The 13,951-nt window shown below is 48.0% G+C and overlaps 1 protein-coding gene across 3 annotated transcripts in view; it reads right to left on the bottom strand.

The window, feature by feature from the left end:
• The window catches only part of LOC139262996 (teneurin-3-like), a 924,456-nt gene that overhangs the window by 595,360 nt on the left and 315,145 nt on the right, over nt 1–13,951 (bottom strand). The gene's annotated exons all lie outside the window — the stretch shown is intronic.

Genomic DNA, 13,951 nt, shown 5'->3' with positions numbered 1-13,951 from the left:
GTAGCACTCCCGATTTCGCCTGAGAGAAAATGGAACCCGCGACATTGCGTCCACCTCCTGCCGGGGGGTAAGCCCAATTTCGCTTCCGGGGTGGGACGTCTGCGCCGGGGGCAGAATACCCAACTTCGAAAACGTTACCGCCCCCAACCGGGGCGATACGCAATTTCAGCCCCTTAATCTCTAAGATCGTCCTATTCTGATATTTCACATTCCTCCTCCTTAACTACAATGTCTGCAGCGTCCCTCTCTTTTGTGAAGACAGCAGCAAAGTATTGATGAAGAACCAAACCCACCACATCTTTCACATCAACATGCAAGTTACCTTAAATAATAGAAGCAAAAAATGCTGGAGACACCCAGCAGGTCAGGCAGCATCTGTGGAGAGAGAAACAGGTTAATGTTTCGTCAGAACGGGAAAAAGTGACGAAAGGTCATTGACCTGAAACATTAATCTCGCTCCACAGATGCTCCCTGACCTGCTGATTTTTTCCCCAGCATTTTCTATTTTGATTCCAGCAAGAATGATGGGACAATCATCATGAAATGAGCCAAGACCAATGACCTCCTCCCCATTGGGTTAAGGAAAGGAAAAGATTCCAAGTTCCTGTTCCTCACGGCTATACAGTGACCTCTCGTGCAATTGACCATGTGTGCATGGGTATGTACTTCTGATGAGGAGGCTTGACTGCGATGGCCCCCATGAGAGAACAGCTTGTCGACACTCACTTTCAAGCTTCACACATGAATAATGGCCCATTGGCTGAAATACTGGAGAACAACCTCAGGACGTGGAACACGACTCCAGCAAGGAGCAAAAATCTTCAGGACAGGAGGGAGTGTGGAAAACCAGAGGGAAAATACAACATAAATAAATATTGAAACCCGAGAGTGTGGAAAAAGATAAGAGACTGAAAATTCCTAATGGGAGGTAGGGCGCAAATAGAATGGTTCACCCCTGGAGGATGTAGGATGTGGGATGTGGCGGGGAGGGGGGAGGTTGCTGAGCATCAGGCATGGGGGTGCTGGAATTTGGAGCAGAATTTAGATCGCTTGGGTTAGAATCATGGAATCATAGAAATTTATGGCACAGAAAGAGGCTATTCAGCCTATTTTGTCTGTGCCGGCCGAAAAAGAGCTATCCAAACTAATCCCACTTTCCAGCTATTGGTCCGTAGCCTTGTAGTGCATATCCAAGTACTTTTTAAATGTGATTAGGGTCTCTACCTCTCGGCAGTGAGTTCCAGACCCCCACCACTCTCTAGGTGAAAAAAGTTCTCCTCAACTCCCCTCTAATCCTTCTACCAATTACTTTAAATCTATACCCCCTGGATATTAACCTCTCTGCTAAGGGAAATCCACTCTATCCAGGCCCCTCATAATTTTATACACCTCAATCAAATCTCCGCTCAGCCTCCTCTGTTCCAAAGAAAACAACCTCAGCCTATCCAATCTTTCCCCATCGCTAAAGTCTCCAGTCCTGGCAACATCCTTGTAATCCTGTCAACACCCTCGTAAATCTCCTCTCGACCATCTCTGTGGTTCTACCTCATTTCCCCTGCTTCCAAATCCTGGTGGTGAGTGTGTGCCTATCTTCCTGCATGCCCCTGGAAAACGTTAACGGCTTATCCTGGGTGTTCCGAGGTGACCCCGGGAATTCACTACAACAATCCACTTTGAGACCCAGCAAAGCCCATGCCTGCTGAGTGCAGGTGTGGATTCCAATTTGGGCCCAGACACCGGGGAGAATGTCTCTGCTCTTAGAATCATAGACTGCTCCAGCACAGAAGGAGGCCATTTGGCTCATCGTGCCTGTTGCTGGCACAGAACAGTGCCTCGGGATCTTTTATGGCCACCCGAGCGGCAGACGGTGGCTCGGTTTTAATATCTCATCTGAAAGACAGCACCTCCGACAGTGCAGCACTCCCTCGGTACTGCACTGGAGTGTCTGCCTGGATTGGTGTGCTCAGGTCTCTGGAATGGGGCCTGAACCCACAACCTTCTGATTCAGAGGCAATCCCCACCACTCAGCACTGTATTTAAGAAAATTACAACTGTTCATTTGCAACGCAGACAGGCAGTATGCTAACATTACTGCTGTATTTACTTGGCTTTGCACTGAGACTGTGGCAAGAGGTGGTTGTGGAATGAATAATCAAACTGGTATTACAATGTTGGGGAGGATTCCACTGTAATTTGGATGAGGTCTTTCATTTGCCTCACTGTATCTATTTGTTTCTTCATCCTGACTCTACATTGGAGTTTAGTGCCAACTGCGGTGTGTTGGATCATTATAAATTGGCATAAAATGCCTGCTGAGTGATGCTGGCATTGTGATGGGGAAATAACTGAATATAGAATTATCCTCTGATAAGCTGGCTGGCAGACATTGGAAAGTGAAGGTGGTAGTCTAACAGTTAATAACATGGGAGGAAATCCATTCACAGTTCTGCTTAGGAAGGGATTAGATTTGGTACAAAAGGTTGTCCTGACAATTCCTGTGCTGATCCTGAGGCCTGGAGTAATATAGGCCCCAAGTTTGCACACGCGGTGAAAAAGGCGCACCTCAGAGCTGGGCGCTTGTTTTTCGCGCTGAAAACGGCGCCGGAAAAAAAGTGCGGTATTCTCGAGCTCCTTGGAGCTCGATGTCTGCTTGGCACAGCGCACGGGGGACGGAGCCTACCATTCGCGCTGATTTTGTAAGTAGGAGGGGGCGGGTACAATTGAAATGAGTCTTCTTGGTGCCGGCAACCTTGCGCGTGCACGTTGGAGCGTTCGCGCATGCGCATTGGCACTCGGCCATTTTTAAAAGTACTGCAGAAAAAGTGAAGATTTGTTTCTTGGACCCCTGCAAAGGCTTGTATTTTAATTTTCTTGATATTTCTGTGTGTGAGGGAGTGCTTTTAGCAGCACTGCTGAATAAATCACCTGCTGAAATCAGTGAGTTCAGCTTTTCACTGCTAAACTTGCAGAACCGGTGCCTGCAAATTAAGGACTGCGTGTTTGGAGAAATAAAAGTGGCAATTCAACTTTGCAATGGATCAACATCCACCAAGAACAAAGAATTTCTTGCATGAGGAAGCAAACCATTGCATAATATGTGGTGCATCCATTCTTCAAATTTAAATATAAAGATGTCGATGTGGCTGCCTCTCCCTGTCCAAATGGCCTCAGTCAGTCCCCCTCACAGCTCGAAGGCTGCTGCTGTTCTTTCTTCGGCTCCCGGCCAGCCACTGACGCCGCTGCAATCCCATGGCCGAATGGCATCACGTCCGCTCCTGATTCTTCGGCTGCCTTCGAGCCACTGACGCCGCCCCATAAGCGTGGCCGAACGGCCTAAAGAATTTTAAATCTGCAGCTGCGTGTGTCCTGTGTTCATTCTTCGGCTCCCGGCCAGCCACTGACGCCGCTGCAATCCCATGGCCGAATGGCCTCAAGTCCGTCCGGGTGCTGCATCTTCGCGGGGAATGAAGGCCTGCCTCAAGCACCGCAGCTCAGCTCGAAGGCTGCTTGCTGCCTGCCGCTGCCTTCGAGACGAGACACTGACGCCACACCCCTGCCTGTCTCCAACATGAAAGGCCTGCCTGAAGCACAGCAACTGCTGCTGTTTCACACAGGTAGGAAGATGGTTTATTTAATATTTTCTTTGCTTATACATTTTTATTCAGGTTTGATTTATTTGTATAATATTTGTATAAGTATAACTAAGGATTGATTGTACAATTTAATGACTTCCCTTCCCCCCCTCCCCCCCCACCTCGTTCCCTACGCCTAATTTGTAACCTACGCCTGATTTTCTAAAGTGTAGACAAGGTTGTTTCCAGCGTACAACAATCTTCACTTACTCCATTCTAAGTTAGTTTGGAGTAAGTTTTCACTGTGGAAACTTTGAAAACAGGCGTAAGTGGTCGGACACGTCCCCTTTTGAAAAAAAAATTCTGTTCAAAAGTGAAACTGTTCTAACTGACTAGAACTGGAGCACACTCAATGTGGAGAATACCGATTTCTAAGATACTCCGTTCTACACCAGTTGCTCCTAAAAATCAGGAGCAAATCATGTGGAAACTTGGGGCCAATGAGTTGGGTGACATACCCAGCTCCTTGACATTTTCAGTGAGCTGGAGAACTTGGGACAGATTAGAGCCTGGCAGTCAATGCCAGTGATGTTATCCTGTGAACCCCTAACATGCCTGTATCAAATTTCTCTCTCCGCTATTATAAATCGATTAACTAACACCTCTGTTAAAATAGCGGAGGACTTTGACCTGAGTGCATTAATTCTACATTAATATTGCACATTTTAATTTGCAGGTTCATACAAGCAATACTTCACCATTCCTATCGAGTGGAGGGTAGCCAATGTAACCCCACTTTTTAAAAAAGGAGGGAGAGAGAAAACAGGGAATTATAGACCGGTCAGCCTGACCTCAGTAGTGGGTAAAATGATGGAATCAATTATTAAGGATGTCATAGCAGCGCATTTGGAAAGAGGTGACATGATAGGTCCAAGTCAGCATGGATTTGTGAAAGGGCAATCATGCTTGACAAATCTTCTGGAATTTTTTGAGGATGTTTCCAGTAGAGTGGACAAGGGAGAACCAGTTGATGTGGTATATTTGGACTTTCAGAAGGCTTTCGACAAGGTCCCACACAAGAGATTAATGTGCGAAGTTAAAGCACATGGGATTGGGGGTAGTGTGTTGACGTGGATTGAGAACTGGTTGTCAGACAGGAGGTAAAGAGTAGGAGTAAATGGGTACTTTTCAGAATGGCAGGCAGTGACTAGTGGGGTACCGCAAGGTTCTGTGCTGGGGCCCCAGCTGTTTACACTGTACATTAATGATTTAGACGAGGGGATTAAATGTAGTATCTCCAAATTTGCGGATGACACTAAGTTGGGTGGCAGTGTGAACTGCGAGGAGGATGCTATGAGGCTGCAGAGTGACTTGGATAGGTTAGGTGAGTGGGTAAATGCATGGCAGATGAAGTATAATGTGGATAAATGTGAGGTTATCCACTTTGGTGGTAAAAACAGAGAGACAGACTATTATCTGAATGGTGACAGATTAGGAAAAGGGGAGGTGCAATGAGACCTGGGTGTCATGGTACATCAGTCATTGAAGGTTGGCATGCAGGTACAGCAGGCAGTTAAGAAAGCAAATGGCATGTTGGCCTTCATAGCGAGGGGATTTGAGTACAGGGGCAGGGAGGTGTTGCTACAGTTGTACAGGGCCTTGGTGAGGCCACACCTGGAGTATTGTGTACAGATTTGGTCTCCTAACTTGAGGAAGGACATTCTTGCTATTGAGGGAGTGCAGCGAAGGTTCACCAGACTGATTCCCGGGATGGCGGGACTGACATAACAAAAAAGACTGGATCAACTGGGCTTGTATTCACTGAGTTCAGAAGAATGAGAGAGGACCTCATAAAAACGTTTAAAATTCTGACGGGTTTAGACAGGTTAGATGCAGGAAGAATGTTCCCAATGTTGGGGAAGTCCAGAACCAGGGGTCACAGTCTAAGGATAAGGGGTAAGTCATTTAGGACCGAGATGAGGAGAAACTTCTTCACCCAGAGAGTGGTGAACCTGTGGAATTCTCTACCACAGAAAGTTGTTGAGGCCAATTCACTAAATATATTCAAAAGGGAGTTAGATGAAGTCCTTACTACTAGGGGGATCAAGGGGTATGGCGAGAAAGCAGGAATGGGGTACTGAAGTTGCATGTTCAGCCATGAACTCATTCAATGGCAGTGCAGGCTAGAAGGGCCGGATGGCCTACTCCTGCACCTATTTTCTATGTTTCTATGTTTCTATGTCTTAGATATTCCTGCCAGAAGAACATAGGCATGGGGGTAGGCCATTCAACCCCCTCCAGCCTGTTCTGCCATTGTATTAGATCATGGCTGATCTCTGATTGAACGCCATTTACCCGCCTTTGATCCATATCCCTTACTTGACAAAGATGTATCAATGAAGAAAGAAGACTGGCGTTCTTCTCACTGAGCTGCAGAGGAGTTGGTTGGTCGTAGCTGGACAAGCAGTGAGAAGCTCAGCTCTGGTAGGCTGCTTGGATTTAGCTGGTTAAACTCCAGCAGTATCCCAGCATGCACCTGCGGGAGGGCGGCCGGGCGAGTAGGGTGCCTCTAAACCTTGCCTGGTGCCGACCTGCACCTAAGCTTTCTGGACTGGTGGGGTTGCGTGGAGAGCGTGTGCATTCCCATATTGGGAAAACGGAAGCTGGACCCAAGTGGATTGCCATGTACGAGCAACTTGCATGAGGTGACAGGTTTCTCTGTGCCACAGATAACTGGCTGACCAGAGGAACAAGGAAGAGATTGTTGTCTTTCACCACTGGGTTTTATTGTTTATTTTAGAAAAGGTAGGCATTGGGGCATGAATGTGTAAAAGACAAGCAGTGACAGGACGTGGCTTGCAACTCTTAGGCCCCGAAGTTGCCATGCGCCCCGATTGGGGGCGGCAACCTTCCGGGGGCGGGACTTCTGTGCTCGGCCCAGAAGTTCCACCCCCAACGCGGAATTGGGGCCGTGCGCCCCTCAAAGGAAGCGGATTGCTGTCTCCGGCCTCCAATTGTCGAGCGATTATAACCAAGGATGCTCAAGGGGGCAGAATTAGAGGAGAGCAGACATCTCGGGGGGTTGTGAGGTTGAAGGAGATTACAGAGACAGGGAGGGGCGAAGCCATGGTGGGATTTGAAAACATGCGAATTTTGAAATCGATAAGTTGAAACATCTCGATGTCAACCCTATCAAATTCCTTCATCATTTTAAAGACCTCCATTAGGTCACCCCTCTGCTTCTCTTTTTTAGAGAAAAGAGCCCCAGCCATAGATATATATATGTATATATTTAAAAGAAAGGAAAAAATTAAAGAGAAATATAACTACATTTCCAATAAAGTACAGCGGTAGATATAGTTGCATTCCAGAGGTCAGCAGTCCTGTCTGTTGAGAAGATTTAACCTTCACACTGTAATGAATACAGAAAGCTTTGATTGGTTGCCATTGGGTATTCTGCGAGTCCTTTGCTTGCGTGCTTCAATGAGGCAGTCACAATGAATGTGAACACAGAAGTACAGCTAGCAGGAGAGATTACAATCTAAATCAATCCAATGTTTCTGTAGTCAACAGATATTGTTAGTGAATCAGGACGGCCACTCTGCCTTTGGCATATTATCATTTAATATTCTGATTTTTCAGTATATTTGTTCTACTCCTCCTCTCCTGAAGGCACTAACTCACCCTGTTGTATAGTCCAGGTGCATTGGCAGCTCTCTGGTACCCTGCCGAAGTGTCCATCCTTCACGTGTGATTCTGTAACAATTATCAGCACTCTGTGCAAGGCATCACAACTGGCCATGGTGCCATTCTCATTGGACAGCCATGCACATACACTTCCCACTGGGGGTGGGGGGCGGGGGCAGGCAGCACTGAATAGCAACCAGGGGTGTGAAACCTGGTTGCTGCTCCCGCTCTTTCTGGTTAGGGGCACTGAGCACAATTGTAGAACCTCCTGTCTTTGCCATTGGTTGAGATGAGCTAACTCAGCCCAACCAAGGGTTGAGCCTGGCACCCTTGTTTTGAAACCCTCCATGGCTTTGCCCCTCACTATCTCTGTAATGTCCTCCAGCCCCACAACCTCCCGAGATGTCTGCGCTCCTCTAATTCTGGCCTCTTGCGAATCCCTGATTTTAATCGCTCTACCATTGGCGGCCATTTCTTCAGCTCTAAGCTCTGGAATACACTCCCGAAACCGCACCACCTCTCTTTCCACATTTAAGATGCTCCTTAAAACCTACCTTTTTGACCATGTTTTTGGTCATCTGTCCTAACATCATCTTATGTGGCTCGGTGTCAAATTTTGTTTTAAAATGCTCTTGTGAAGCGCCTTGGGATGTTTTACTATGTTAAAGGCACTATACAAATGCAAGTTGTTCTTCCTGTGGTTCAGTTCCACACTAGGTGGCGGACTGAGCTATTGATGGGAAACTTTTACTTTAAATTGGTAATTTAAGGTACACATTGATCTTCAATCATGCCAGGACCGATTCGTGAACTGGCCTTGCGAAGCAGCCAGAACATCCTCAATTAGGACGTTTTGGCCATGCAGGTTGTCGTGGTGCTGAAGTTGTATTGTGCACAGCAAAAACCTCTAGATAGTAGGTCGGCAAAACATAAGTTCTGTCGGATGGAAATACTCCTTTTGAAAAATGTACTTTTCCCACAGGACCATATGAAAAAGCCAGACAGAAAAAGACCACCTGGTCCTTGCAGTCTGTCTCATTCAGCCGTGTTGCAACTAAGCAACCTCAATGCTTCCCATCCACCAGTGGCCGTGTCAGTTCCTGGGAGAGGCACAAAAGCAGACACAGTGGGTAAAAAATTCAGCGAAATTCCTTCGACCTCCAAAGGCGATCAAAAATGAGTCCTAGGAGATAACAGCAGCCACCTTGCGTGTTTCACAGATACGTTTCAATGTCTTGAGTGAAGGACTCTGCCACAAGCTCCTTGAAAGCAGCCCTTCAACCACCTGATACAACTTTCCAAGCAACCCCTTTTCTATTTGCCTTGGCTCAGGGTAGCACTCTCCCCTCTTGATTTTGAAGGTTGTGGGTTCAAGTCCCACTCCAGAGACTTGACCACCTAATCTAGGCTGGCAATCCAGTGCAGTACTGAGGAAGCGCTGCACTGTTGGAGGTATGTCTTTCAGATGAGACATTAGATCTACTTAAGTAGGCATAAAAAATCCAATGGTACTATTCTACCGAAGGGTGAGGGAGTTCTCCCAAGTATCCTGGCCATGATATATCCCTCAACCAAACTCAGGAAAAACAGTTTGGGGTAGAAATTGCTCTTCATTGCAAATAGTTTTCTCCGAGCCTTTACTAATGAAGGGCCTAACGCCTGCTTTAGGATCCCCTCAGGAAATTTGGGCTGCCTCGAGCGGAGAGCAGGCACCCGGCAACTCCGCTGACGTCTTGCTGGCATAAATGCGGCCCAACAAAGGGCCGCCACCAAAAAGGTAAGTAAAAGATTCTCTTTAGTTTTAATAGGGAGCCAGCAGTGTTCCTCCTGGCTCCACTGCACTTCTGTTGGCCGCAGTCAGCCACCCTCAACACCTGCCCCTCCCCCTGCCCCCATCCCTCACTCCCGGGACTAACCTCAAGCCGGCTGCAGCGAGACAAACAGCCCAAAACTGATTCTTCCGGCAGGGAGATGGGCACCGTCAAATATTTAGATAAGGCCAGATTGCCCAATTTCAGGCCGGGCCTTGTGCCTGTTGGTTCGGGCGCGCGCTACTGCTGTAGCACCGAGTCTGGGCTGGGCCCAAAAACAGACACAAACTAATTTCTACCCATTATCGGGTCGTGTAACCCATCGCTGTTTGTGGGACCTTGCTGTGTGCAGAGTGGCAGCTGCGTTTCCATACATTACAACAGCGTCTACACCAAAAACATACTGAATTGGCTGGAAAGCGCTTGGAACATCCCGAGGTCGTGAAAGGCAGGAGGTAAATGCAAGTCCCTTCCTTCACTCAACACAGGTTCATTTTCTATTCATGGATAATCGCAGCAATTAATTCAACAAACGTGCAGAGCCATGAAACGCTCCATTTACTAAGTTCTCTGAATTTATTTTGGTGTTAGTGCACACAGACTTTCCCCATTCCGACAGCTCGGAGGGTTTGTTTGATTTAACTCCAGCAACACCACAGAGATTTTGCGCTTCGCTCTGAAAATCCAGGCACGTCTCCGAGTCAGGCATAAATTCACAGCTCTGACGGAAAGAGCTGGCAGTGAAGCTATAGGCCGAGGAGAGGGAGATAGTTCTGCGGATGAGGGGAAGATATGGAGATGAGTGAGTGAGTCTCTGATTTAGATAGACAGCACCATTCTTATGTGGAAGTTTGAGTTGCCCCCAGCTGTACATTTCCATTTTTAAAATGATGGGACAAAATATATTTATGACCAGCCATCGTCATCATAGGCAGTCCCTCGAAATCGAGGAAGACCTGCTTCCACTCCAAAAGTGAGTTCTCAGGTGACTGTACAGTCCAATACGGGAATTACAGTCTCCGTCACAGGTGGGACAGACAGTGGTTGAAAGAAAGGGTGGGTGGGGAGTCTGGTTTGCCGCACGCTCTTTCCGCTGCCTGTGCTTGATTTCTGCATGCTCTCGGCGAGGAGACTCGAGGTGCTCAGCGCCCTCCCGGATGCTCTTTCTCCACTTAGGGCAGTCTCTAGCCAGGGATTCGCAGGTGTCAGTGGGGATGTTGCACTTTATCAGGGAGGCTTTGAGGGTGTCCTTGAAACATTTCCTCTGCCCACCTGGGGCTCGCCTGCCGTGTAGGAGTTCCGAGTAGAGCGCTTGCTTTGAGAGTCTTGTGTCGGGCATGTGGACAATGTGGCCCACCCAATGGAGCTGGTTGAGTGTGGTCAGTGCTTCAATGTTGGCCTGATTGAGAACACTAACGTTGGTGTCTGTCCTCCCAGTGGGTTTGCAGGATCTTGCGCAAGCAGCGTTGGGTGGTATTTCTCCAGCACTTTGAGGTGTCTACTGTATATGGTCCATGTCTCTGAGCCATATAGGAGGGTGGCCAACACTACAGTCCTGTAGACCATAGGCTTGGTGCCAGATTTACGGTCCTTGTCTTCGAACACTCTCTTCCTCAGGCAACCGAAGGCTATGCTAGCGCACTGGAGGCAGTGTTGGATCTCGTCCTCGATGTCTGCCCTTGCTGATAGTAGGCTCCCGAGGTATGAATAGTGGTCCACGTTGTCCATGGCCGCGCCGTGGATTTTGATGACCGGGGGGCAGTACTGTGTGGCGGGGTCAGGTTAGTGGAGGATCTTTGTCTTACGGCTGTTTAACGTAAGGCCCATGCTTTGATACACCTCGTTGAACGTGTTGACGATGGCTTGGAGTTCAGCCTCTGATTGTGCACAGATGCAAGCATTGTCCGAGTACTGTAGTTCGATGACAGAGGATGGGACGACCTTGGATCTAGCCTGCCCTCAGTCAGGAGCTGAAACCTGTGAGAGAGAAGCATTACCTCAAATCTCTCACCTCACTTTTCAGGTCTCGGATCTCTCACCACCTCACCGAAGGGCGCTGCTCAGCGCCGAGCTTACGGCTCATATCCCGCCATAGGTAACTGGGCTCATACAGCAGTGCCTGGCCTCCAGTCATCTTGGACCCCAATGCCACTGGACTAAGACCTTGCTCTGCCAAGCCCATGTGGCAATGGCCACCCCACGGTAAAAGAACTCACACACAGGCATTTTCCACTCCTCAAAATGAAGTTCAGGACCTGGAATGTCAGGACCCTCATGGACAACCCCAACAGTGACAGATCGGGAACTCAGACGCTTCGATGTCAACATCGCCGTCCTAAGCGAGACCCAGTGGGCAGGGGAAGGCCAGCTCAAAGAACAAGGTGGAGGTTACACCTTTTTTTGGAAAGGAAGAACGCTACCTCCATGGAGCTGGCTTCGCCATCAAGAACGAGCTGGTCAGCCACCTCAGAGACTCCCCTGCGGAATTAGCGAACGCCTCATGATTCTCTGGTTCACCCTATCCCAGAACCAGTGCGCCACAGTCATCAGTGCGTACACCCCAATACTCGTCACAACAGATGAGGCCTGTTATGTATGCAGCCCTATGTAACCAGTATTTTACCGCCATCAGAGGGCGTACCCATTGGCATCCCAAGGGATCCCAGCATCCCTTGGGAACACTGTATATAAGCAGGCCTCCCATGCTGTACCAGCAATCTGGAGTTAGAATGAAGGAATGAAGGTCACACTTACTCACGTCTGCAGTACTCAGTTACATTACTCTATCATGAACATAACAAGGCCAAAGAGGAATTCTACTCCAGCCTCGAACAATCCCTATCCCGAGTCCCTACGGACGACAACCTGACCCTCCTCGGCAACTTCAATGCCAGAGTCGGTAAGGACACAGGAACTTTGGGGAGACGTGATCGGCAGAGGGGGTAGGGAAGACCAACTCCAGAGGTACCCTGCTCCTGACAAAATGCCTAGAACATGACCTTGTCATCACCAACACCTTGTTCCGCCAGAGGGACAAGTACAAGGCAATATTGGCAACACCCTCGCTCCAAACACTGGCACCTGCTCGACTTGTGACCAGCCATTCGGAGAGCATCACCAGTCAGCCACAGAGTGTGAAATTAGAGTCAGCTGAAGGCCAGGCGAGGAAGAAGTGGCAGATTCCTTTTCTAAATTAAAAAGTAGGACCTCAAAAGTAGTAATCTCGGGATTGCTACCAGTGCCACGTGATAGTCAGAGTAGGAATCGCAGGATAGCGCAGATGAATACGTGGCTTGAGCAGTGGTGCAGCAGGGAGGGATTCAAATTCCTGGGGCATTGGGACCGGTTCTGGGGGAGGTGGGACCAGTACAAACCGGACGGTCTGCACCTGGGCAGGACCGGAACCAATGTCCTAGGGGGAGTGTTTGCTAGTGCTGTTGGGGAGGATTTAAACTAATATGGCAGGGGGATGGGAACCAATGCAGGGAGACAGAGGGAAACAAAAAGGAGACAAAAGCAAAAGACAGAAAGGAGATGAGGAAAAGTGGAGGGCAGAGAAACCCAAGGCAAAGAACAAAAAGGGCCACTGTACAGCAAAATTCTAAAAGGACAAAGGGTGTTAATAAAACAAGCCTGAAGGCTTTGTGTCTTAATGCAAGGAGTATCCGCAATAAGGTGGATGAATTAATTGTGCAAATAGATGTTAACAAATATGATGTGATTGGGATTACGGAGACGTGGCTCCAGGATGATCAGGGCTGGGAACTCAACATTCAGGGGTATTCAACATTCAGGAAGGATAGAATAAAAGGAAAAGGAGGTGGGGTAGCATTGCTGGTTAAAGAGGAGATTAATGCAATAGTTAGGAAAGACATTAGCTTGGATGATGTGGAATCTATATGGGTAGAGCTGCAGAACACCAAAGGGCAAAAAACGTTAGTAGGAATTGTGTACAGACCTCCAAACACTAATAGGGATGTTGGGGAGGGCATCAAACAGGAAATTAGGGGTGCATGCAATAAAGGTGTAGCAGTTATAATGGGTGACTTTAATATGCACATAGATTGGGCTAGCCAAACTGGAAGCAATACGGTGGAGGAGGATTTCCTGGAGTGCATAAGGGATGGTTTTCTAGACCAATATGTTGAGGAACCAACTAGGGGGGAGGCCATCTTAGACTGGGTGTTGTGTAATGAGAGAGGATTAATTAGCAATCTCATTGTGCGAGGCCCCTTGGGGAAGAGTGACCATAATATGGTGGAATTCTGCATTAGGATGGAGAATGAAACAGTAATTTCAAAGACCATGGTCCAGAACTTAAAGAAGGGTAACTTTGAAGGTATGAGGCGTGAATTGGCTAGGATAGATTGGCGAATGATACTTAGGGGGTTGACTGTGGATGGGCAATGGCAGACATTTAGAGACCGCATGGATGAATTACAACAATTGTACATTCCTGTCTGGCGTAAAAATAAAAAAGGGAAGGTGGCTCAACCGTGGCTATCTAGGGAAATCAGGGATAGTATTAAAGCCAAGGAAGTGGCATACAAATTGGCCAGAAATAGCAGCGAACCTGGGGACTGGGAGAAATTTAGAACTCAGCAGAGGAGGACAAAGGGTTTGATTAGGGCAGGGAAAATGGAGTACGAGAAGAAGCTTGCAGGGAACATTAAGGCGGATTGCAAAAGTTTCTATAGGTATGTAAAGAGAAAAAGGTTGGTGAAGACAAACGTAGGTCCCCTGCAGTCAGAATCAGGGGAAGTCATAACGGGGAACAAAGAAATGGCAGACCAATTGAACAAGTACTTTGGTTCGGTATTCACTAAGGAGGATACAAACAACCTTCCGGATATAAAAGGGGTCAGAGGGTCTAGTAAGGAG

Source organism: Pristiophorus japonicus, chromosome 1 (assembly GCF_044704955.1).
Source record: "Pristiophorus japonicus isolate sPriJap1 chromosome 1, sPriJap1.hap1, whole genome shotgun sequence".
NCBI lineage: Eukaryota > Metazoa > Chordata > Chondrichthyes > Pristiophoridae > Pristiophorus > Pristiophorus japonicus.
This window is presented reverse-complemented; position numbering and strand designations above follow the sequence as displayed.